Raw genomic sequence first — 27,461 nt, 5'->3', positions numbered from 1 at the left:
CCCCTGTGCAAGCATGAGGACCTGAATGACCAGCGTCACATCCCCCTGTGCAAGCTTGAGGACCTGAATGACCAGTGTCATATCCCCCTGTTCAAGTATGAGGATGCGAATGACCAGCGTCACATCCCCCTGTGCAAGCATGAGGACCCAAATGACCAGCGTCATACCCCCCTGTGCAAGCATGAGGACCCGAATGACCAGCATCACATAGAAGCTGGGTGTGGTGGCACCCGCTGGCAATCCTAAAGATAAGGGATGAATCACTAGCGATCTCTGGCCAGCCAATCTCACAAGTCATTGATTCCAGATTAAGGGAGAGACCCTGTCTCAAAATACAAGGGGAAGAGCAATCAAGAAAAACATCTACTATCAACTTCTGGCCTACACATAGCCGTAATATACCCATGAACACACACATCACACATCACACACACACACACACACACACACACACATCACACACACATGAACACAAATACAAACACCACACACACATGAACACAAATATAAACACCACACATACATGAACACAAACCCAAACACCACACACACACACACACACACACACACACACAAGTGCACACAACAAGCACCACATACATAAACACATGCACACAAACACCACACACATACTCATGAACACAAACACTGTATACACACAGACACAAACGAACACAATTTAAAATTTTTAAAAAGAATGAAAAGGTGCAAAATATTCAAGTTCAAAAGTGTGGGTAAAAATTCATGAAACAGCCTAAAGATAGATGTTAGGGAGACAAATTAGTTAAGTGAAAATCCAAGATACAAACAAGCATACCAAGAAGAATTTGTTTCTGAAAGTGATGAAACGTCACATTTCTCTCAAGGTTTATCAAGAAACATAAAAAATAACATTAACAAAAAATAATAACATTAACAATACAAAGAGAGAGAGAGAGAGAGAGAGAGAGAGAGAGAGAGAGAGAGAGAGAGAACACTATCACATACCCCAGTATTATGGGATTAGACAACTGGAAGAAAACATTTTGGCAACACATTTAGAAATTATATGAAAGGGACACAATCCTCAAAAAATAAAAACAGGCAAAGCTGATTAAAAAATAGGAGGGAACTTGGCTTGTGCTGTTAACTGTTTATTTCTGTGAGGGTGAACCACAAGAATGCGGACACCATCATGCAGCTCCCAATACTGTCCCCCCACTGTCCTTTGTCCCATTAGAAGAGCCACTGCCTCTGGCCACTGCAGACACCTTCCTTCTATGGAGGGGTAAGACCCTGTTTCTGTCCAGGAACAAGTTCCCAGCTCCTGAGTGACACATTCTGGGAACATCTGGGGCTCCTAAGACTACCTCCGCCCGTGTGAGAAGCAGAGTGAGTCTAGGCTTCCTCAGTCTCCGGAGGTCTATTTCAGTGTGAGTAGGCTGCTACAAAGGGCATCTGTGGAGAATTATTTCCGTGTGGTGCTGAGAAGCACAAGCAGCCTTGACCTGGCCTGTACTCTTGGGGCTCTGGAGTTGACTTCTCAGAGGCATGCTCTGAACCAGAGCCAACCCGAGTCCAGGTTAGAGTCTTCCTCTCCATGCTGCTTCTGCGTGACTGGTGTCTTCTTCGAAGAATCCAGGACATACACCATGTGGAAGGAAGATGGGATAAAGTGGAGAACAGGTGAAGGCTGAGAGAACTGTGAGCCACAGTGTAGACAGAACCTCATTCCCCACTTCCTATCAGGACAAATGCTGCACAGACACACAGTTCTCATGTGGGGAATAGATCTCTGACATAGCAGAACTTTCTTAATTGCACAGCATTGAACAAAACATAATTCAACCAACCGACATACCTATTGTCCTCAGTGTCAGAAGTAATGTCTGTATCTTCATACATAATAGCTACAAATTACATGAATCTTCCCAAGAATCTGATCCAAATTCTTTATCTTATCTGGTGGGAAAAAAACCCACAAACCTCTCACAGAGGACTTGGATCTTCATGTTTATAGGTCAGTGTGAGAGGTCAGGAATAAATTTAGAAACAATTTGAAGATGTGAGAGCTGTTAAACATTTTATGGTAGAGGGATATCACAGTGATGGGAATGTAAATATGGTGAGAACACTAAGTATCACATAAAATTTTATTTAGGCTATTTCAGGGTAGATGAGTTTTAGGACAATATGCAAAGTAGGAGCCATTTACTTAAAAAGTAAAAGAAACGTGGTATTTCCTTGAATTTAGTAAGATAGCAAGTGGAGGACAACCCAATTCCAGAAATATTAACATATGAAAATGTATTCATTTTAAGTGAAGCAAACATTTTTATGAATGCTTTTATTAAAAAGATATGTCTAAACGTTACACATCTATAATCCTGGCGCTCAGGAGGTTGAGGCACCATTGAGAGTTAACATTCAATACCTGTTTGTGCTACATAGTGAGGTGATACTGTCTGAACATGGCACAGAGGTGGGGGAGAGAGTTTAAAATGCTTTGAAATTATAATGTTGGCTACTACTAGAAGGGAGTGGGATAGGACAGATAAAGGAGCTCCATCCATCCATCCACCCGCCCACCCACCCACCCACCCACCCACCCACCCACCCACCCATCCATCTATCCACCCACCCACCCACCCACCCACCCACCCATCCATCCATCCATCCACCGTCCCACCCACCCACCCACCCATCCATCCATCCACCCTCCCACCCACCCACCCACCCACCCACCCATCCATCTATCCACCCACCCACCCACCCACCCACCCATCCATCCATCCACCCTCCCACCCACCCACCCACCCATCCATCCATCCACCCTCCCACCCACCCACCCCACCCATCCATCTATCCATTCACTTTTATTCTACATACTTTTACACTGCTCAAACATTTTATACAGGACATGAATGCAGGTGGCATATGCATGGGGGTGATTCCGGTTCACACAGTGCTACTCATGAATGTGTCAGTCACTGTTTTTTAGGATATGAACAAATAGCTTCATAGATGCTGCTTTTAGTCAGCATGGCAAACGCAATTCACGGAAGGTCAAAGCGATTTTCCATTTGTGCTTCAACTGAACATTCCTACCTGCTGGGAAGTAGACCCAAGCTTCCTGCGGGGTGTGTTCATTCAGCTTGGTCATCTGGAGTAAGTCAGCATTAACAGTTAGAATGGAATACTGCTGCTTTGGTTAGGGTCTCTGCCAGCCGCAATTTGTAGTATGTGGTGTTTATTATATTCTTTTTATACAGTATCAGTGTTTTAAGTGTGTGCCTGTGTAGAAAGAGTTGATGGTGACTACAAGTGACAGCCAAGATCCAGGGTAAAGGTGGCTCCCTTGGAGTTGATCTGGTATCTCACTTGAGGGAGGAGAGAACTCAGATCCAGGTCAGCAGGCAAAAGGTTTGTGGGCAGGAGAGCACAGGCCAAGGAAGGCTGCCGAGTCCAGGAAGTGGCACTGCTTTATTATTCATGAGTCCTGCTGCTTCTGAGAACATTCTGTACCGTGTACAAAGTTGGCTTAGTACAAATTCCAAAGTGTTTTTTTTTAATCATGCAGAATCTCATTTTCAGAGTAGGCAGATAAGTAAGTTGATAGTTAAACATTTGTAAACCAATACATTCCAGCAAAATCCGCCCATTGGCCATGTGGCCAAAGGACACCACAGCGCTTGATTCAGTGGAGAAAATAATGTTCTCAAGCTCACTGGAAAAAAATATACTCACTCATTTCTTCCTTTATTCAAGAAATCACGTGTTGAGTGCCTACTGTGTGCACTGTGCTATACCGGGAACACACACAGCTGAGAACAGACAGGGAAGCTCCTGCTGCCATAGTTCGAACATTCTGGTTGAGCTGACAGAAAATGAACCAACAGAGAAACCATAGCTTGTGACAATGGTGGAAAGAATTCTAACAGAGTGGCAGAGCAGGCGATGAGTGGGAGCAAAAGTGAGTAGGCACAAACCAAGCCTCCGTGAGGACATGTCACTGGAACTTAAGGCTGCAGGGGGACAGCCGACACAATGGAGAGGAGCCTTCTTGGGTGTCAGGAGACCTGGAGTGACAGGCACTGACTGTCCTTACTGGAGTGCAGTCTCCATCTCTGGGGGCCTCCTTTCTCTCTGGTCACCTTCCGTTCCAGCAGACAAACAATGTGGGAATCTAAGTCATCACTAGCCAGTCAATTGAAGAATCACTTTCATATGAAAATACTTCGTCAACTGTGAAGAACAGCACGATAGTACTCCCAGTTGGGGCTTCCCCGAAACTCCCCTAGGTCGGTGAATGAAATAAGAACTAATGGCATAGGGCAGGTCTGGCTGGCAGTGCCCACTGCCCAGGGAGAAGACAGAAGCTGCCTGTCTCTCTGGATTCACTTGTTCTGAATATTTCACCCTATGAAATATACCTACCACCTTGTGTCTCTGGCTCCTTTCGCTTAGCATACTATTTTCTAAATTTCTCAAGGTTGTAGTATGTTTTAATAGTCATTTCTTGTCACAGCTAGGTATGTTTCACCCCATGCATATGCCATAATTTATCTACTCATTCTCCTATTAGTGAGACACTGACCCTTCACCTTCCTAGCATGTGTGATCAGTGGCACTATGAATATTACATATGCGTGTATTTGTTCCAAAAACCTGCTTTTAATTTCTTTGGAGTAGATAGCCATGAATTAAATTGTGGAGTCATATGGTAATTCTCTGCTTAACATTTTGAGGGGAAAGATATGAATTTTTAAAGTCAAACAGGTAATATAGATAGATTATTGTAGAATCCAATAACAGAAAGGGGACACTATTTTTCTTGCCCATCTCTTCCTGCTGCCAACTACGGTCCCATTGCTCCTTTGCGACTGAACAAGATTGGAGCCTTCACTCCAGATCTCCCACCTTTGATGAGATGTCTCCCAGGAGTGAGCTCTAAATGCTACGAGGATACTGAGTCCTAATCCCGGAACATGCGAGCTGAACTGCATTCTGTTCCCATCTCCCACCATTTACTTTGGGCGCCTGGTGCTGTTAGCCATCCCTGAATCAGTCGTATGAAGAGAGCTATTAGCGAAGGTTAATTAGTACCACTGACATGTAAGTAATGAAAGAAAGTGAGTCACGCATCAGTGCAGTTTTATGGTGGCTATGAAGGGAGGGTAGATCAAATGTACAAATCTAAACCATAGGGAACACTGAGTGACTGAATCATATGTCTGATTGAGTATGTTCCTTAACATAATTGTTCCTGGGCCTTGGCTGAAACTCTTCTCTTTTTAGAGCCCCAGAAGTAACCTCCCTGAACTTATCAAGGAAGGCCAAGTCCAGCACTCCTGGGAGAGGGAAGCCAGGCAACCACACTCTCAGTTCAGAGCGAGAGTGCATCCTGCCCTTGGCCAGCCATTTTTCCTGCCATAGTTCCATTGGAGTACCTTGTAGTTCAGAAGCCTGTGGGAAATAGCATGCAGAGGGAGCTGGGAATGAAGTGACCGAGAGACAGGACGACAGTTTGCCATTCACAAGCTGAGCTTCCCAGGGATGAGCCCTTGCTGTCTTTGTTATCCATTTAGTAAATCACTCAGTTTCTCGGTCTACCCTAGACCTATTTTAAATGTTACATGGCTACCGACAGGGATTGGAATGAACTCTGTTCTCAGAAGTGTGCAGGGCAGAGAGGGCTTGGCCCTTATGTCCACAGCTTTGACATGGTTACAAGTACGGGACCAGGAGTGGAGGTGTGTCATGGCTTATACTCCCTTGGCTTGATTCCTGCTTCCTGCTTCCAACTTGCAGAGTAACCACCACCACCGTCAGGCACTCAGCTCTGCATTTGTATTAACAGTACTTGTCAGGTGAGGTTAGTTTGAGCAAAGTGTCTGGAAGAGTGATTGTAGCTGCTAGGAAAGTAGCACATAAGAGCTTGCTAAACAAATGGGCGACAACTATCTGAGAAGTGAATGGAGTGCTTTGGACAGAAGCAGGTGTAAATCCTGTGAGAGCAGAACAGTGCAGAGCAGAGGTGGCACTGGAATGAGAGCGGGAAGCCTCAGCCAGCCTCCCTGTACTGTGCAGTGTTCTTTGTTCATTGGAGCCAGGGCTACAGCATCAGTAGGACTTAGCTCACGTTTCTCTGGACAAATCTGTCCTAGTCCAGTACCCAACTGGCTGTTTAGACACACTTTCTGAAGATGCAGAAGAAAAGAATTATTCCTTACGCAGGTTATTTGTCCTTCAGCTAACCAGACTGCCCCTGACTTTGAATAAGTCAGTTAACCTTTCTGAGACTCAGTTTACCTGTTTGAAGAGAAAAAAAAACAAGGTCGCACTTCAGTAAGCACCACGGCCTTCAACAACACAAAGCACTCTAAATGACTGTGGGTGAGAATCCAGCTGAGGTTTTTGTCTTGTACCCCATTCACATTGTTTAAACAGAGCTGACGACAAATCACGTGAGACTTGTGCCTAATGTAGTCCCTGCTTTCCTCTGAGGCTTTATAGTGTATAGCCTTGAGAAGAGCTTCCCAAAACTGAGACTATTGAGGATGTCATGTGACCAACAGAATTTGCAGTGTCCACTCAAATATTTACAAACTCCGTCCTTATCTCCCCGCCCATCTTCATGTCTGTCTACTGTCCCACATCTCACCTAGTTGGGAGGAACAACTAATCCACTAGTGTAAAAAGGCCACCTTCTTCCTCTAAGGCAGACAGAGAAATGGAATGTCTGTAGACATTTGTGACTTCAGTCCTACTAGCCCCATGACCTAACTGCTGTTTTGTTTGTTTTTGTGACACACATTGTATTGCTCAAAGTGAAAGGAAGTCAAACAGATTTACATGCACAAGAATAACTGACATGTTTTTGGAACGTCATTGAGTCCTTTAGTGAGGATGCGTGACACATTTGCAGATAGGATGATGGACACTTCATTAGAGAAGGGACAGGTTCTATGGTTGAATTTGAGGAACTGCCACTAAACTGCCATACCTTGGTAGTTCTGTCATTAAAGTGATAAGAATACTTGGAAATAATAAAACAGAACCATGACTTCTGGCTCCAGAACATTCTATGATGCTGTAATGTGCTCCATCATAATGGGTGCTACCTTTTTCCTGCCTTTGCTTCTCAACACAAGGCTGAAGACCACACAATGAGACCTGTGCTGCTTTTCCAGGGATGTTAGAGCAGTGTGCCATGGATTCCCAACCAACAGAAAGGCACTCTCCTCACTTCTGGAAGCTAGAAGGACTGGAATGGAGGCAAGGTTATCTTCTTCTGAGAGCCACGAGAGGGAGTCTGTGCCCACATGGCATCTAACTTTGGGTGCCTTGATGACATTTTGTAGTTTTCTTGGATGAGTCATCCTAAGCTCTACTTCGTGCTCATGTGGCATTCTCCTCCCTCCATTCGATGAACACAAACAGAAATCTGTCATCTGCCATCTACAATCCAAAAAGAGGGTCCGTCCCAGAAATTAACCATCCTTGAATTTATTTGTTTCTGTTTCTCTGTTTATATGTGTGTGTATGTGTGTATGTATACATGTACGTATGCGCATGTATGTGTATCTGTCTATCTCTGTGCTTAAATTCCCCTTTTCATAAGAACATCAGTCAGACTGAATTATGCCCCATCTAATAACTTAATGGGACTATCTTACATGGACAGTATTTCTAAATAAGATCACATTCATCATCACTAGAGGTGAGACCTTCAGTTTTTAGGAGGGAGTAGAAAACAATTTGACCATCACACACACACACACACACACACACACACACACACACCAAAATCCATAGAAATACCACTCCACAAATACCATTACTGCAAAGATGCTACTCTAAGTAGCAGAGTTAGCAGGAAGAAGGCCTTTGTTATACTCTTCAATATTTGCCTTCCAAATCTCATGTGCTTATGTCTACTTGGTAGAAGCTAGGCCTTAAAAGGAAATAGTGCTGTAAGGAGATCTGAGAAATGACATGAGAGCTTCATGTTTTCGGCCACCTTGAAATCTGCTACAAGAGGGTTGAGGTGGAGATGGACAAGCTAAAACAGGATTGAGCATTCCAATTTATATTCTCTTCCCCCGGGAGAGCAGTGATTTGTAACAGATTGTTGTAAAGATTAATGCGACAGTGGGTGGCACAGGGAGTTAAAGTATAGGATCATTAGTTGGTAGTGAACCACTCTCAGCCTGGGACACGATGTATGGTCTTCAACTGCCACTATCTGTGGGCTAAGAATTTAACTACCTCAAAACAAAACAAATAAAAAACGAGTGATTTTTTTTTTGTCTTACCAAAAGTAGCATATTAAGCCTAATGTCTGATATCTGTCAGAGCCTAAGCTAAAAAGAATATGTAAGTATAAAGGAAAGGAAAAAGAACAAAATCAAATCTCAATATGTACCTGGCTGGCTAATGGTGTGAACCCACTTGTTCTTACAAATTGGAAAGCTTAGAGGAGTCTTTAAGTTTTTCTTTCTCTCACTTCTTAGCCCAACATTTCCACTGCCCAAACTGGAAGTCTGTTTAAAATGCATTTCAAAACTCAACCACCTTCTTTCATTTCCTGCACCATTTTCTGAATTCTGTTCAATTCCAGATGGGTACCATTAGTAAGTAACCTGATATTCCAACTTATTTCATATTCCAGACTTCTTTCATGATGTGGTTGGAGTTATTTTTTGCTAGAACGCAAACCTGGCTATGCCCAACTCACCTTCTAAATCCCTGTTCTGATTGTTGTCACTAATGACTGCTACAGAAGGACAGGTTAGGTTTTTAAACCTCATAATTCATCCGTAGTGTTCTTTAGCCTCATCTACCTTCTAACTACTCGTATTTTCCCTGAATTCCTATGGGTAGCTCAAGCCCTGATGATGTGTTCCAAACTGAATTGTCATCCACTAATTTATTCTGGTGTCACAAAGAAAACAAAACAAAACCAGCACAAAGACCTCGGTGAAACCTAAGTTTTATAGTGACACTTGATAGCTTTCACAGCCAGAATCTGGATTTTTAGCAACCGACTCAACTTGCTTTGCTTTCCTTGAGGTCAAGAAGAGTGGAGTCTAAAGTCCTACCCATAGACAAAATTATTCTCATCACCACTATTGGCTCACTATTCCAAAGGAAGAAGATGCTGGTGAAGATGAAGAAGTGAAAATGAAGTGTTTATAATGTTTTCATTAAATCAGGCCATACAGGAGTGAGTGAACTGAATCCTCCCCAGGATTGCATCAGTGTTTTATATACTTCATGGACTCTGCTGCCAACTAAAGCAAACCACCAGAAATAAGTTATAATTTTCAATGGAGTACCAAAATATAAGGAGCAAAAGTTGATGAAATTGTAATATAGAAGAGTCAAATTTATTATCATAGTGGAAGGCTTTGATAGTAGCTACCGACTTATTAAACAATGAATCAAATATATGTAATATCTGAGTAACACAATTTACAAACTGAAGTAATGAGCATTTATATAACAGAGTACCCAGCCACTAGAGAAGAGAAACTCTTTTTAAGCACACACAAACTTCTTATGGTGTTCTAGTTACTCAGAAAACTTACAGTGGTGGGCATTCTACAGACTGTGCAGGTAAACTGAACACATGTTATGTGCACACAGATAGGAAGAGACTACATTTGGACAAAACGTAGGTCTATTCTCTGAGACAGCAAGAATATGTAACAGGTATTGAAATCCAAACAGAACAGGTCTCAGTTGTTTCAGAGATGAGTTACTCAAAGCTGAAAGCTTATCAACACCATTCCCTTAACAGGAGCCTTTGGGAGAGAGGTCAGGGAAACGGTGCTGATGGGGGAACATTTTTAAAAGGATGCAATGTTTTTAAAACATGATGCATTGTGAATATCTGATGAGTAACAAATATGGTGGTCAATTTTCGATATCTCTAATCTGCCTCTGTCTGGTGTTCTGGTCTGCCAGCCAACTCTGTACACATGATTTGGGATGTGTGCATGGGAGGCATAGTTAAGAATGAAAGAACAGCACTCTACTGAAGAATAAGGGAGACTCTCTGTCTGGGAAAACCTAGCTCCAAATAATAATAATAATAACACATAATTTAATAATAATAAAAACTCTAAGGCAGTAGTTCTCAACTTGCCTAATGCTGTGACTCTTTAATACAATTCTTCATGTTGTGGTGGTGTTCCCCCAATCATAAAATTATTTCATTGCTACTTTATAATTGTAATTTTGCTACTGTTATGAATTGTAATATAAATAGCTGTGTTTTCCTATGGTCTTAGGCAACCCCTATGTAACGGTCATTTGACCGCTCCCCCACGAAGGGCTTAAGACCCACAGGTTAAGAATAGCTGCTCTAAGGGGATTACACCCACTCACCTGTATTCATTCTGAATCCCTCTCTCCCTGCAAGTCCCACCTATTCTCGCCTGCCTAGCTATTGGCCATCCAGCTCTTTATTAAACCAATCACAGTGACACATCTTCACACAGTGTGAACAAATATTCCCCAGTAGGCCCCTCCCTCCCAGAGTAACAAGGCCAAGTTGTTGAGACTCATTTTTCAGACAAGGCAAGCTACAAAGACTTGGAGACCAGAACAGTTACCCGGAAGGAGCACAAACCAGCGGAGCTACCTGGAAGAGGTTTAGACCAAAATCCCTTGGAAAAGACATTCTTCAACCAGTTGAGCCGCCTGCAGGCTGAGCAGTGTGTTCCAGGTTCCCAGCTTTTGGGCACTGTCACCCATGCTGGGGTGGGCTTTCATGATACAGCTGTGTTTGAATCATTTCTGCTCCTGTAAGGAACCCCTCACCCATGTTCCTGTAAGTAACCCCAATAAAACTCATAGGTTCACCATGTTGGACTTTGGTGGTATTTGTACTTTGTTCTGTTATGGGCTCCCTGAAGGAGACCCCGCACAGCAGGGGCTTCCTCCTGCACCCAGATTAGTCATAAACCACACCCAGACACATTTTCACACATTTTCTTTCCTTTATTAAGCAGGAAAGAAAAATTAAAATGAGTCCTTTCTGACTCAGGCAGGGACATAGCAGTAAATGGCCTTGCAGGCGTAATTTTTAAGAGGAGGAAAATGGGGGGGGTTGTGTTAGAATGGGCTAGGGTGCAGTGGTAAAGGAGACAGGGGATGATAGAGAAGGGGAAGGGGACAAGGGAAAGGGGACAGGGGTATTTGTCCTGGAGGAACAAAGGACTGCCTCTGGATAGAGAGGAGACAGAGGTGGCACATATGCAAATGGCAGTTTATAAAGGTAAAGGGGAAACCCCGTGTTAGGACGAGGTGTTTAATTTTAACTGGGCTTGTTAATTAGGTGAGTCAAAGAGGGCTTTTGATTGTTGGACTTGCGTAGCTAGCCTCAGGAGGGGGAAGTGGCCAAATAAGGGAATAGACCTCGGTGGCTAGCTTTAGAATGTAATCTAACGGTTTTTATAAAGGCAGAGGGAATGGGGGAAGGGCAAGACCTGCCAGAGCCACATGCTCCAGTGGGCTGCTGTCCCTTCACTACCTGTCTGGGATGAGTAGACGTGTATGTAGTGTCTCCCCAGGAAGTTTTGTCACACAACAGGTCACTAGGATGCATCGTAGCCTTTATACAGAGGGGTTATTTTTTCTTCTAATCACTTTCATTCCATCTGCTGATATTCTGTTTTCTCAAGCTTGTCTCAAGTGCCTCATCCCTGTGCTTATGAAGAAGGAAACTGAAAAAATTGGTCATTTGAATAAGCCAGTTTTAGGATTACAAGGAAAAAGAAGAAAAGAAAGTTGGAAAGAATTCTGGATCTGTAGTGAACAAATAGAGGAATCCCAGAAGGATAAGAGAGATGTAAGAGAACAGCATAAAAAAAAAAAATGGCTAACACTTTTCCAATGTGTGGGAGAGATATGGACACACGACATGTCTTCTATGTCTACAAATACAGAAATTAGTAAAATTAACCTTTGAATCACTATGTGGACCTTTTTATAACCTTGAAGTGATCTGAATATAAAACCTTGACCTTAGATAAATGGGGGCAGACACAATTATGCTCAGTATTTCTTCTATTATTTGGAACTCAGAGCCGCATTGTTGTGTTCTACTTTATCCTTTAAAGATGCTCTCTCTCAAAGACAGAAGAAAACAGGGAGACACTGGTCAGTTGGCTCTCCTCTGTCCATTCTGTGTCTTCTGCCCAATCGTCGCTTCTTCTTGAAGAACCCTCTGTGCTTGGGAGTTCGCCCAAGACTTCTGGCCTTGTTAGCCTTCCATTTCCACCTTGGATGTTTCTTCTCACACCTTTCTATTTTACTCCTTTGCAACTTTTTCCCCTTATATTATGTACTTGTGATTTTAATGCTAAACCTTGGCAAATCACTTCTTGTGAGATGTGCATTTGGGCATCATCCCTTCAGTTGTAAATCCTGTAACGTTGTCCACTGTGCTCGGCTTCTCAAGAGACTTTTGCTTTTATCTTGAAAGTGGGTATGAGAATGCACGTTATTTCTCCACACTGCACCGGGAAATGATGACTGCCTTCTTGATACAGGCTTGCTTGCTTTTTAGTTATTTCCTCTTTCCCTCCTTTCGATTTGCTCCTCCCTGTTCTCTGGTACTACGTGTTGAACCTGTGCTCTTGGGCTTGCTAGGCAAACTCTCTATCACTGAACTTGGTCTTCCACCATGATTTTATTGTTTAAGATAGGGTCTCACTAAGTTGCCCAGGGTAGCTTTGAACTCACACTGTAGCCCAGGCAAACCTTAAACTTGTCGTCCACCTGCCTCAGCTTCCCAAGTATATATGACAAGCCTGTGACACTAAGTTTTTCTCCTTTAAAATCTACCTCTCCTTGTTCATCCATCTGCCATTAACTGGGGAACTAACCCAAAGGGTGCGAGTGAAATTATTAAACAAAGCACAGGGAACGGAAGTGTGCGGGAAGCTGGCACAACATTGTTCTGGAGAAAAATCTATGCTTGAGCCAAATGAACAAGTCTCTACTTCGTGCCTACCAGAGACGCATTCTGCCAGCCTCCAAAAGGGACACACACGATATAGAACAGAACCCACTCTCAAGGACTTCCTAATACGCTACAGGATATTTTATACATCCATCGCATGAATAATGATGCTTTTTCCGGTGCAGTAGCTATTACTGTTGGAGTGCCTACAGATGGCGGGACTGATGACACATTTGATCTTACTTGGCGTTGCCAGTAAGCACTGTTATTTCCATATTTGTGGATGAAGAGACGGAGACTCAGAAACCTTAACCTGTGTACCCTATGCACATGTAACAAATGATGAAACCGGAACTTGCTCTGACTTAGGCCTGGCTTCGGCGTGTGCTTTGTATGAAAGGAAAGATGTGCTTTCTGCTGTAAATTACATGTCTCATGACAATGACGGAGGCTGAGATGACATGCTTGTTTTCTTTAGAATTCGATTCATCCCAACAATTAAGGAGAGAAGCAAGGAACACTTAATTTTAGAAAAGCAGCCAATAGCCAGATGAAATTCTGCCAAGAACAAAATCTAGCCTGGAAGTTTCCTAATCCATTCTGGGCCTTTCCATCTTTAAAACATATTGATCACACACTTAGTTTAAGTTTCCCTTTTAAGGCATTAAAATGTGGTAGAATAATTCAGAGTTTTAATATCTCCCTCTATATATCTATATATAGGTATTTAGATATATATAGGTACATTAAAATTACTACATTTGTTCTTGGCAGACCACACGCATGCTTCACTTTACACAGAATGCACTGAATTGACTAGTATTTCTTTTTATTGTAATGAACCTGTTTCAGTCACCCATTCAAACAGCAATGCCATTGTGATTTGTTGAATGGGGACTGGGAGCGGCAATATAGACATACTAATCGCAAATCTTGGCTTTGAGGTTGTGCTACCCTGACTCATGTCCCAAACAAGGAGAAGGGACTGGAAAACACTGTTGCTTATGGACTGTGTCTCCAGGGGATTAGCAGGCAATGGCTGTGTCAGCATGTGTGGGTGACCTGGGATCAGTCGGTGAGGTTTGTTTATTGACTTCCATGCAGTAGCATACCATACATATTCTTTCACAGACACAGGAAGTGGCAGGGTTTTCTCCTAATGTGATCAGCATCTGCTTGTTGCGCCATCTAAACGGCTATTATGCAAGCCCCTCCCCCTACCATCATTGCCAATATATGTCCACAGGGTCATATACCTCTGTCCAGACAAGGCAGAGGTCTTCCACTGAATCTGGTAGATTGTGTGAGTGGTGATGAAACAAAACTGGACATCACTGGTTTCTTCCTCTTGGTGATTCTTCCACAGACATATTATGAGAATTTGGCATATTGGTCTATCTGAGAAAACCACACTCACAGGCACTTTCGTACTGCCTCCTTGTTTTCTCAGGGTTTCAAAGTTAAGTTCCCTCTGCTCTCCAAATGAAAGGTTTGGTGTAAGCAGTCCCCATGATTAAGGAAATGAGTAAAGGGTCAGGTATTTTACTGCTGGGAGATATTTCTGGAGTGAACTCATTTTACCTCTCAGTTCTGCATTAAATCCAAAATGGAATAATGTTTAATATAACCAGGTAGGATAAACTGTCTTTGTTCAGGCACTGAAGCGCTTTCATTAATTAGGATTTGGTTTGGATCAAGAGAATAAGGAGGTTTTATCAATGATTGCTCTTGACACTCTCAAACGGCTTTTATGTTCTTAAAATGTGCCTAATCCTGAATTTCAAAGAATAGAGAGCATTATGGGGAGCCAGCACATCGGAAGGGATTATGATCTTCCTATAAATCGCAACATAGGGCATTTAAACAAATCTCTTTAGGCTCATAAATTAACTTTTGATCTTCTTACTGGAAAAATTGTAAAAGTGAGATGTGTTTAATTTTTCCTATGTGTCCACGGTATGTCAGGGAAAGGGTAAGCTGAGGAAGTATACAGTGTTATAAAACGCTGTAGAAAGTAAAGCGAGAGGCTGGGACACTGACAGATCGTGTTCCTTCACTGCTTTCCCTATACAGAGTTCTGCATTGAGAGATACATTAGACGAGAAGAGACCTTTGGTTTCCTGGTTCTAGTCTTCTGTGATTCTAATTCAACAAACAGCCAATATAAACTACCAACACGTAAGTCACAAATGCAACATTCAAAGTCTTACTTGGCAGTGGAGGAGACAGACTGTAGACACTAAACAGAAGGTGGGTGGAGGAGACAGACATGTCAACACTAAATAGGAGGAGGGTGGAAGAGTCTGGGTGGAAGCGGGGCAAATGACATGCTTGAGAGAGACATGATCTAATGTGCCCAGGGAGGTTAGGGGAGACTTCAGGAAGGTTGGGATTGATTGGAACTTAGGACACATTTAAGAAACCATTTTCTGGAGAATGTTAACCAGGGAATCAAGGCAGAAGGGCTAGTCTGGGAAGTGGTGAGAAGGTGGATGATATACAGGAGACAAAGAGAGGAGGTTGGGAGGAGTCTTGAGGACAGACTATGGAGGAAGTTGATGTTCTCTTACTACTGATGGCTTTTAGAATAAGACATCTTTTGAAACCACGGGCTACTCTTCAATTTCCTTCCTTCAGATGTGCTCAATCTTTCCAAGCAATGCTGAGATGCTGAGTAGCTGTCTTATCAGGTGTTCTTTTTTAAAAACGATCCAAGCATCCAATTAAAGCATCCGAGTATTGTAGTCTAGGCCACTCCGAAATAGGTCATCACTATGAACTAGCAATTAGAGTTGGAAACATAGAGCTGGAATCATAGAAGTTACCTAATTTAACTTTGTATTAATTTCTTGTTGCTGATATAATAAACTACTTAATGTCTTAAAACCATCAAAATACACTCTTACAGTTCTGCAGATCACGTGTCAAAGATCATTTCACTGGGCTGAAATCAAGTTGTCCACGAGGTTGGTTCCTGCTGGAGGATCTGATGGGAGACTCCTTGCCTTTTTCAGCATCTTGAATATGTCTGTATTGGCTTGTGCCCAACTCTTTCCCTCTTCAAGTCACAGCATCCTAATCCCTGCCTCCACTATCACCTTGCCTTCTTCTCCACCTATGACTCTTTATGGGTACCTTTCATAAGGACAATTGTGGCTATACTGATCCTCTTAATTAGTCTAGAATAGTTTCTCAAGTCAATTTTCTTAACTTAAATATATTTGTGAAGTTCTTTAAGACATGTAATATAATATTTATAGGTTTCAGGGTTAGAAAGTCGACATATTTTGAGTGGCATTATTCAACATGCATAAACTTTTCCATTTTATGTAGAAGAGTTTGTGCTAGCTGGGGCTAAAGCCATACACTAGCTGTCACAAGATAGTGACAGAACTGGCTGATATACTATTGTCTATCAGTTTTCTTCCAAATACAGCATGATGCCATATTTTCAAGTTTTCCACAAGGAATTGGTACTCTTTAAAGGAAGGAAGAGCTGTTGTCAACTGAGTCTGGGATTCAGCTGAAGTATCCAAGGGAGCACGTAGGACCAGAGAAGACTCTTAAATAGGGAAGGGCTTCTGAAGAGAGAAATGAATGTTCTTTTTTGCACCATAAAGGGCTGAGGAATTTTCTTCAATGGTGAAGACATTGGACAGAAGAGAAGAAAATAAGAAGCATATGCGAAAAAAAACATCAAGAAAGAACACAGAGAAGTAAAGAAAAATGTCATAGTCAAGGTGAAGTTAAAGACAAAGAATAAAAACCATTATATCCGTTTTATAATGATGTCACAGTTGGTGTATACATAGACATACATGTGTGTTTCCAAATAAGCTATTCCTAATCACTTTCTCTTCATTAATGTGGACATTAGAGTTTATTATCTATACCACATTGCTTTTAATACAACTGATCAAATATATGGCCTTTATTGATTCATTCTCCCCCACTGTCTTGGGGTTTTTATTACTGTGAAGAGACACCATGATCATAGCAACACTCCTAAGGAAAACATTTAATTGGGACTTTCCTACAGTTTCAGAGGTTCAGTCCATTATCACCATGACAAGGAGCATGGTGGCGTGCAGGCAGACGTGGTGCTGGAGCTGAGAATGCTACATCTTACAGGCAACAGGAAGTCGACTGACTGTCACACTGAGGGAAGCTTGAGCAAAAGAGACCGCCCCCACAGTGACACACACACTTCCTCCAGAAAGGCCACATCTCAAAATTGTGCCACTTCCTTTGGGGCCATTTTCTTTCAAACCACCCCCCCCCCTAAATTCTACTCTGTAGCTAGTATATGGGATATATAGTGCTACTGTCATTAGCATTTTTTAAAAGGTTCTGGGGAAAAACTCAATCTAATTTTGTACTTTAACTGAAAGGAAAGCTTCGGGCTAATATAAAGATGGCAATGTTTTTTAAACTAATAAGGAAAGTGAAGACAACTAACAAATAGCAAAGGCATGTTGACATAAAGTTGGAAAGGCAATGCAGGGAATAAATAGACTATTTAGAAGGGACAGGGAGGCTTTGCAAATTATTTTTAACTACAAATGGAATAAGGAAAGGAGAAAATAAAATGATTCCCCATTATTATACAAGAAAGCATTTCTGACCAGTGATACTAAAATAGAAACAAAACAGTTTCATCTTTACAGAAAAGAAATCTGTAAAGATTTGGACAACATTAATAAGGGGAAAGGGAAATTGAGTTGAATGAACGTGGACCATTACCAATATATTTGTCAAGAAATACTGAATTATTTTCTATTTCTATGTCTTATAACTTCCCCAATTGCCTTACAATAAAAATAGCTTTTATGCTACAATTTATAGGAAAGTTATAATCTTTCTTTCTTTCTTTTTTTTAATGTCTCCCAGTGATTTCTTCTATTCTCTGAAATTCAGGATTAAGCACATTTTAAGAACTTAAAATCTGTTTACAGTTGATATGAGCAATCATTTTAGTACCTGTTAGCAGACTTGATACACAATAAGTGCTTGGTAAAATTATGACAGTAACTGTTAATATTAAGCTTGTTGAACATATTTTATTGTGTCCATGTCAACAATCTTCAGAATTTAATTTGTATTTCTCTATATAATTGTTGTTCAAATGTGTGCCCTTTATTGATTCCTCCTCCTCTCTATTAGATTCGACTCTATAGAGCAGCAATGGTTTCTGTCTCATTCTACGTCACATAGCGGGGAAGAATTATGAGGAGACAGTAAATAAGGAATTATGACCTCCCTGTGAATTTCAGAATAGCTGTTTAAATAAATCTCTGAATATTTCTTTTGGTTCCACATAAAATCTGTGATTATTCTGCACCTCGCCAAAGGCAGGTCAAATAGGGTTTGCTTTTAAATGGTATTGAGTGGGGAAACATTAGGTAGGTTGGTCCCAAGAAGATAGGGTAGTACCGTGTTAATCGTGGACAGACTAAAAGCCTGTACAGTGAACGGTAAGAGCCTCCACCCTCCTCCACTCTGTTTTCATCTCCCATACATTTACTTCCAAATTAAAAACAAAAAGAGATTCCTCTGTGAAGAGAATGGAAGCTACCTAAGAGGAAATTTCCATTTCTTGATATTTAGCAATTTCACCCAAAGTAATGGACTCCAGTCCTGATTATTCTATAGTGAGGGTCATCTGTTAGTAATCATGGTGCTTCTGCATAGACTGTGGAGGGTTTGTTGTTAAATATTGACAACAGACATCCCAAGAAAGTTTCCAATGTGAGATAAACATCCAACTAGACAAAACAAAAGAAAGAACTTAGCCCAAACCTTGTAAATTTGTACCATTTAGAAAATGACTTCATTTTACTTCCTTCCCATCCACTCATCATTGAAATTCTCCAAACTGTTTGATTGCTTGTCCTGTCCAGTTCTTGCATATGGACATTTATATTTATTAGGCAAGGTCTATTCTTGTGTTTTTTCTGGAAGTCTCTGTCTTGTTTTACGCCTACGACAGTACCATGCTAACCCACCTCTTCCATGCTAACCCACCTCTTCCATGCTGACCCACTTCTTCCATGCTGACCCACCTCTTCCATGATGACCCACCTCTTCCATGATGATCCACCTCTTCCATGATGACCCACCTCTTCCATGATGACCCACCTCTTCCATGATGACCCACCTCTTCCATGATGACCCACCTCTTCCATGATAACCCACCTCTTCCATGATAATTCACTTCTTCCCCCAACGTCTGCCTCTACCAGGTAAGCTGCTTCCAAGCTCTCAGCAATGAAGAAACACCTATTGCATTCTTCCAGTCCACCGGGATGTTGAGTGAGATTTCTGGGAATGTCTCTATTCACAGCACCCCCTTAAAACATTTTAGGTGAATTTTTGAACAAAAAAAAAAATCTCAGTGTGATTAAACAAAGCCTGACATATGAAAACTCACTCTTAAAAAGTAGCTTCAAGTAAAAGTTTTTGAATCTTTTATAGGTTTTAAATGAGATGAAGGAGATAAAAAGCATCATTTACTCTTTTGTACTTAACCTTCAGAAGTAAGCATTCTAATTTGTGAGTCATTAAGAGCCCAGTCATAAGAGAAATACTCACAAGGTTTAAACTGAAGTGGGAAGAAAGTTTCTACCCACCTACAGTCTTCATTGTTGCCATCTGAAAGTTTTATGCAAGTACAACTTATTTTCCCAGAAAACTGGATTCATCTTTGCTTCGGAATATTGCCGCTTCGTTGATTATTATAAACCCTTTCAAATTAAATACTGTCTTTACAACATAATGTGAGATGCATGCCTATAGATCAGAATACCGGTTTTACATTTTTAATTTTAGTCCACCATTTGATTGATTGGATGATTGTTTTTATATTTGCCAGTGTGGGCTGATGCCAGTGATGCTAGTGGGCCAATTTCGGGAGGGACATACTAACAGTGATTAAAAATAAATGAAGCCTTCTGAGGTAAGATGGCACAAATTTTCCTTTCCCCACCCCATAACTGGGAAGACTAAGGACAACAACAGAAAGAAAAACCATGTTCAGAGGAAAGAGGAGTAACGTCAGGACTCAAGAACAGTGATAGGGACTGGAAGGACGGCTGAGAGGTTAAGAGCACCGACTGCTTTTCCAGAGGGCTTGAGAACAATTCCCAGCACCCACATGGTGGCTCACAACTATCTGTAATGAGATCTGGCACCCTGTATACATAATAAATAAATAAATCTTTTTTTAAAAAAAAAAGAACAGTGATAGATTTTGTTGTTGTTGTTCACAAATGTCATGATTGAGTATCCATGCCATTTTGTGACATGCGGCTCCCTCAAACCTTGTTGTAACATTAATATATTACTTCTCTAGAATAAAGGGGAAAAAAGAGGTGACAGGAAATCTCAAAGACATGGAGAAACAAAAGAGGAGTGGACAATACCAACCCTCATCTCAGGGGTGGGGAAGCTGAACGGACAGCCACAAACTAAGGCTGGCAGGCCATGTGAGAACAGTGTGACTATTCCAGCTAGAGAAAAACCCCACAGTTCTCACAAGACTTGTGTCTAGTACAAGAATGCGGTCCAATAATGACTCTTCTGAGTAGCACACCAGCACTGGAGAAGAAATTCACTGTGTTGCTCATTGTCTCCCAGAACGCTACAGTCAAACATCATCTTCAGAAAGGGTTTACTATTTGAGACTTAATGTGGGGATTTATCAAGGCAACTCCATGTAGTTTAAAAGGAGGTTTATTTTGGGGTAGCTTACAGCCAGTAAAGGGGTTGGTTACAGGATCTGGGAGAGGTGAGGTGCAGTCCAGTGGGGTTCTCTGGAGAACTCTGACTCGGTCTGCCATCCAGCACCCAGGATCACCAGGAACCAAGAGACTGGCACATCCAGACCTCAGGTCTTAAGGGCTCCTATCTCAGCCCCACCCCAGGGGCAGGTCATAGGTAGGCGTGGCAGTTACCGGAAGCTTCACTAGAGGTTCACTAGGGGTAGTACTTCCAGGTCAAAGCTGGAACGGCTACCCACTACAGAGACTGAACTTTCTGGGGTTCCAAAAACAAGGAACAATCACAATTCAGGGGACTCCCCCTCTCCTAGACACAATAGTGTGATTGGGCTATTGTAGTTGGGAAGGATCAAACCTGGACAGGAAAGTTAAGCAACCAAGAGCTTGAGCTATGGAGCAGGTGGTGGTGGCCCCCAACTTTATGGTCAGAAGTGAGGCCCATCCCCTGTGGATTGCCACAGAGACTGAGATCTCTGAGTTGGTTGCTGTCAGATTTGTGTGACCTCCAGAGGTACCTCGCTGCTACATAGAGTTTGTTGCTATATGGGACTGACAACTCTAAGTCCAAGACTGAGGGTGGATTAGAACTCTCAAACATCCTGTCTAACAAAGGGGGCTTGCTGCTGAATGGGAGCTAGACTACTGAACCCAGAGAAAAAAGTGTCAAGTTCCCTTCGTTTCCCTCTCCATTATGAAGCCCTAAGATCAGTTTTCTCCCCTGACTTTCTGATATCCAGGGACTCCTTCAGAGCTACAATAGATTCCCTCAGTGCTACCCAGTACAGCCCTACCAGACCTGGCAGATTCAAACATCAGAGGATTCAGAAAGAAACTGCTCCAATTCCTTGCTCTTTTAAAAAATTATTTTCTTTTTGCTCTGTTTTTAGTATTGATTTTATTATTTAACTTTTTGTTCTAATTTTTTTATTCCTCTGTACTTTTATCTAACTGCATTAAGGTATTTGTTTTCTTTTCTAATCAGATATTTTAAATCTTGCCTTTTTCTTTTATCCCTTACATTCTTTTTCTTTTCCTTAACCTTATTTCTTCACCTCCAGCCCCATCTTTTTATTACTATTACTTTAAATGTAACAAATTAAACTCATAGGCCATTCTATATTCTTTTTGCCACTTTCCTTTCTGTGGTTATTTGTGGTATAGCAGTTGTCTCGAATAGACTTTTATTGTATTACATTAGTTAAATTGTATTTTATTGTATTTGATTTGTTTGGCTGTAGCTGTTAGAGATGCTGTTCTTTCTATGTGTTAGGTACTCAAGAGAAGGCTGCTGACTAACAAGACTCTCAGCCATAGCAACCAAAAGAAAAAGAATGGAGATCCACATTGCAAACAAAGGCGGTATTATGACAGACACCATCGAGACCCAGAAGATCATTAAGGAATACTTTCCACCAATATTAAACAAAGGAGTCTTGAAAACATACATACCAATAAACTGGAAAAAATGTTTCAACACATGTGACCTTCCAAAATTGAACAAAGAAGATATAGAAAACCTAAATGAATCTTAAATAAGCAATGAAATTGAAGCAATAATGATCTCTCAACAAAGAAGGCCAATGATCAGATAGATGATTTCACTGTTGAATTCACCTTTAACTCCACAGAAGAACATCCTGACTCTGCAAACTATTCCATAAAACAGAAAGGGAGGGGATACTTACAAACTCATTTTACCAACACAACATTACCCAAAACCAAATAAAGATACAACAAAACAAAAAAAGAAAACTACAGTCCAAATTCTTAAATGAATATAGACGGAAAAACTTCAATAAAATATTTGCAAGCCAATTCAATTAGCACACATTAAGAACTTCCTATGACATTATCTAGTTGTTTTCATTCCAGGGACACACAAGGACATACAACTAAATAAATGTAATAAAGCATATATATACACATTTTTGTATGTGTATACATATATATGCATGTATATGTATAATCAAGGGGGAAATCATGTAATCATCTCAATAGATGCAGGAAAAGCATTTGAACAACATCAAATATCCTTTCATAATAAAAAACCCTGAAAAAAAACCAGAAACATTTCCTCAAAAGTTAGGAATAAATCAGGGTATCTGCCTCTCTACTCTCATTCGGTGTAATGCTTGAAAACTCAGCCACAGCAATATGGCAAGAAAAACAAGAAGAAGAGCTAATGTCATCCCTCTCTGTAGATGTCACAATCTTATGCTTAAAAGACCCTAAACACACTACCCAAAGACTCTTAGATCTGATAATCCCTGTCAGCAAACAGCAGGATACAAAATCAACATATAAAAGTCAGCAACATTCCTGCATTTCCTACATAACATGTGTAGAGAAAATCAGTAAGGGGATTCCATTCACAGCTCACACACACACACACACACACACACACACACACACACACACACAAGAGTATCTGGGAATCAATGAGTATATGAAAGGCTTCTACAAGGACAACTTCAAAATGATGAGGAAAAAAATTAAAGAAGAGCCTAGAAGATGAGAAGGCTCATGTGAAAATGACTATATTATGAAGAGCAATGTATAGATTCATGCAATCCCAATCAAAATCCAATGTCCTTCTTCACAGAAACAGGAAAAGCTGAAATTCATATGGAAACACAAAGAACAGTGAATAGCCCAATTAACACTTGTGGTATTACAATACGTAATTTAAAATGGTAATTCAGAGCTACAGGAATAAAAGCAGAACAGACAGTCTGGTGCTGACACAAACCATACAAAGTGGAACAGAGCAGAACATAGCTTCAACTCTGGGGTCATATGGGGTCACGTAGCTGAACGTGGCTATAGTAAAGAAGCTTGATGACAGTGAGTTTCCGAGCACTCAAACAAAATTCATTTCTAAACCAAACCAGTAACAAATATGAGACGTTTATTGCAGTGCTTGTCCATCCTGAATCACATGACTTCACTGAAGCCTTGGTTCTCAACACACAACAGGCACAGTTTGGATACAGTGGAGTTTTACTCAACCATAAAAAAGAACAAAATAGTGCCATTTGTAGGAAAATGGGTGGAACTAGAAACCATCACCTTAAGACAAATAAGCCCAAACAGAAAGACAAGTAGCACATTTGCTCTCACATACAGAATCTAGGTTAAAAATAAATAATAAGAATATGTGGAAGTAGAAGGGGGACTACTTGGGAAGAGTAAAGGAAGCAAGGTGGTAGGAGACTGTGGTGGTTTGGATAAGAATGGCCCCCATAGGCTCATATATTTGAATGCTTGGTCATCAGGGAGTGGTGCTAATCGATGGGGGTTAGGAGGTGTGGCCTTGTTGGAAGAGGTGTGGCCTTGTTGGAAGAGGTGTGGCCTTGTTGGAGGAAGTGTGCCATTGCAGGTGGGCTTTGGGTTTCCAAAGTCAAGCCAGGCCCATTGTTTCTCTCCTCCTGCTGCCTGTGCACCTGCATGTAGAACTCTCAGCTACTTCTCCAGCACTATGTCTGCTTGCATGCTTCCATGATCCCTGCTGTGATGACAATGAACTAAACGTCTGAACCTGTAAGCAAGCTCAATGAAATGCTTTCTTTTATAAGACTTGCTGTGGTCATGGTGTCACTTCACAGAAATAGAACGCTGACTAAGGCAGGGACAACAGATGGTAATGGAGGTATATGTTCAAAGTACATCATAACATACACATGGATGAAAATGCCAATGGAACCCATTCTTCTACACATTTAACTAAAATAACATCTAAAATGAGAAAAACATAATCAGCTGAATTGATGTCAACTTACTTGTATACTTAATACTTACTTGATACTTAATAGTATCAGGCAACTAATTATCATTTCAAAAATTCTTCCCAGCCTGGTAGGATTGTCTCACACCATTAATCTGCACTTAGGAGGCTGAGGCAGAAGGATGGCCATGAGTTAGAAGCTAACTTGAGCTACAGAGTGAGACCTTGCTTAGAAGTAATAAATCTTCCCAAATTTAATTTTCATAAGCATAACAGATACCTAGAGTAAAGATGTGTACAAAGTTCTAGAATCATGCAGGAATTTTTAAATGCCCCTGTATGTGTGGAAATACCACACTTAGTCCCATTAAGTTACCTATTCAATCAATGAGAATAAGAAATAGGAACAGAATACACCTCAGATTCTCCATATTAACGAACATTATCCTAAAGGATACTGTTTTAGCCACTGCAATTAAATGAGGGTTTAAGAAAACAGTAGATAGCTTGTGATATTTGCAACGTATGAAATATTACTTGCAGAAGGTATGATAATGCATACCAACCATCTCAGATAATCAACAATTAAAATGAAGGCGGCATTTCAGCCATGGTTAAACACGAAGCCGGACACTGGTTCTGAATGGAGATAGCTGATTGGACCGGAATGAACCTGCGACCTCTGGGCTTTGCAACTGCTCCAGTCATCCTTCCGGACTAAATAAAGCCTCTGCAGTGCAAAGACTTCCTGTTGCTCCTGGGTTTAAGATGCACTAAGGCAGGAATGGGGCGGGATTTCCGGCAGCGTCATCGCAGAATGTCCGTTAATGTGAGGACTTTGGTAGGATCCCGAAAGTGTGGTCCGAAATTGTTTGGTGGGTGGTGTCTACAGGATCTGGTCTTTACCTGACTCAGTCTACCTCCCAGGTGGGCGTGATCTGACTCAATCTACCTCCCAGGTGGGCGTGATCTGACTCAATCTACCTCCCAGGTGGGTCCTATGTGTGTATGTTGCAGCCTCAGTGAAGTCCTTCAGTGATGTTCCTTGTGTCTCCTTGAGATCTAGTGCCATGATTATCTTTGCCTGTCTTTTCCAGACTGAGGTTGAGGCCCTGGTGAGGTTTTAGGCCTCCAAGCCTGCTCTGACCGGCCACGCCCCCCAGACGCCCCCATGGTGGATGCACCTGTGAACCAAGCCCAGCGCTGTGTGAGCTTGGAAGATGTGTGCCTGTATTTCACTGAGGAAGAGTGGGATCTCCTCAGTGACGCTCAGAAGCTCCTGTACCATAACGTGATGTTGGAGAACTTCTCGCTTGTCCTCTCACTTGGGCTTCCTATTTCCGGGTCCTTCCCAGGTACCCCAGTGACAAATGCCAGTAGGGATTTCTGGTTAAACAAAGCTTGTAGCCAAGGGGATGGTTATAGAGGTTTAACTTTCTCCTGGATGTTGGTGTGGAGGATGAAGATGGGCCTTATGAGCAGGGCGTTTCTGTGACAGTGTTGTAGTAGACTTTTAAACAGATTCTTATTCCCAGAAGCCTACCTCTGTAACATTGTTAGTGATAAATTTTGTAACCAGTTATGTGGCCAGGAGAACCCACTGGACAATGACCATATTAAATGTCTAATATGTAGGAGACAGTTGCTAGGTTTGCCGTAGAATAATAAAAACATCCTTTAGAAGGGGAAAAGGATCAACCTTCATTTGTGGAAAGATGTAGTTCCACATGTCACAGGAGTTCCAGAAGGGCTTTTTGGCCAGCCCTGTACTTGTCTGCCGTAATGAAACCATCCAGAAGCACTAAGAGTGAGAGACCTCTTACACTGGACAAATGTGGAACAATTTTCATCCCCCAAAATAGATTTGTTCAGCATGAGCAATTTCACAACAAAGAAAAGCCTGTGTGTGTGTGTGTGATACAAGAAATCATTTGGTCACACCTCCAGCCTTCTTGTACCCCTGAGACTTGACATGGGATCAAGGCCTTCTAAGTGTGATGGATACAGGAAGCCCTTCTGTCGCACATACATACCTGCTGGCCTCCTCTGACTTCACTGTGGAGGAAGTTGTCAGGGATGCAAACGTCCTAGTAAAAGTTTTGCCTCTAAAACTTCCACTGTTAAATATGAGGAAAGAAAGCCACCCTACAGAAATGCATGTCTCACAGCGGAGAAAAGCCTCCCATGCAGTAAATGAAAGAAAACTCACGTCAGGACACCCCACTCACTCAATATAAGAGAGGCCATATGGTGAATTCTGAATTACATGACTGGAAAATGCCTCAGTGGTCACTTCAGACTCCCACATTGGACACATCACATGGCAGGGAGGTCTTAAATATTTCACAAATGTCGAGAAATCTGGAGACAGTGTTTTCAGTGTGCTTACCATGTGAAAATTCACATTGAATAAATACCTCATGAGTGTAGGACTTCAGGTGGCCTGTGAATTTAATCTTTCAAGCCCATTTAATACCAGAGATTTCACAGTGGAGAGAGAGATTCAGAGTTTGCAAAATACATGCTTTGCACGATATCTCATGAATCACAAGAGAATGGTTAGTAGTAGTTACAGCTTTTCTGAGCAGGAACCTGTAATCTGCTTGGGGGGGGGGAGATGCCCTCCTTAAGTCTTGTGTGTATGCAGAATGCTTTCGGGGGGCTCTGGTGTCCCCAGGATTTGTGTCATTTTGTTGCCTTTTCTTTTCTTTCTTTTTTTCAGAAACTCTTTGACTTCTACCAGCAATCAGTTCCACAGTTTACATCAATCACCCCAAAGTACCCAGGGAAGGGAGATTTATGCTTGCTCCTGATTCCTTGGAAGGAACTGAGTGATCTAAATTCACTGGAGGCTCTCATTACCTCTTTCTGATGGCTCTGCTGTACACATGACTCAGATTCTGAAAGAAATCTTTGCTCTGAGATCTGCTTTAAGTTGCCCAAAGTTTTTCATCTTCTTGACTTTGTGTGTGCTGGGATGGATGTCTTCAGGCTCCAAACCATC

General features: G+C 41.6%; 1 long non-coding RNA gene and 1 other non-coding gene across 2 annotated transcripts; both read left to right on the top strand.

The window, feature by feature from the left end:
- The first annotated feature begins 3,546 nt into the window (after positions 1-3,546).
- Positions 3,547-5,591, top strand: LOC131918882 (uncharacterized). Its single transcript, XR_009381116.1, has 2 exons — positions 3,547-5,094; positions 5,278-5,591. It is a non-coding gene; the product is annotated as an uncharacterized LOC131918882 (long non-coding RNA).
- A 14,610-nt stretch (positions 5,592-20,201) lies between these two features.
- LOC131918940 (small nucleolar RNA U13) lies at positions 20,202-20,309 on the top strand. Its single transcript, XR_009381157.1, has one exon. It is a non-coding gene; the product is annotated as a small nucleolar RNA U13 (small nucleolar RNA).
- The last annotated feature ends 7,152 nt before the right edge of the window (positions 20,310-27,461 follow it).

The sequence above is a fragment of the Peromyscus eremicus genome, chromosome 8b (genome assembly GCF_949786415.1).
Source record: "Peromyscus eremicus chromosome 8b, PerEre_H2_v1, whole genome shotgun sequence".
Taxonomy (NCBI): Eukaryota; Metazoa; Chordata; class Mammalia; order Rodentia; family Cricetidae; genus Peromyscus; species Peromyscus eremicus.
The sequence above is the reverse complement of the archived record's forward strand: the minus strand, read 5'-3'. Positions and strand labels throughout refer to the sequence as shown.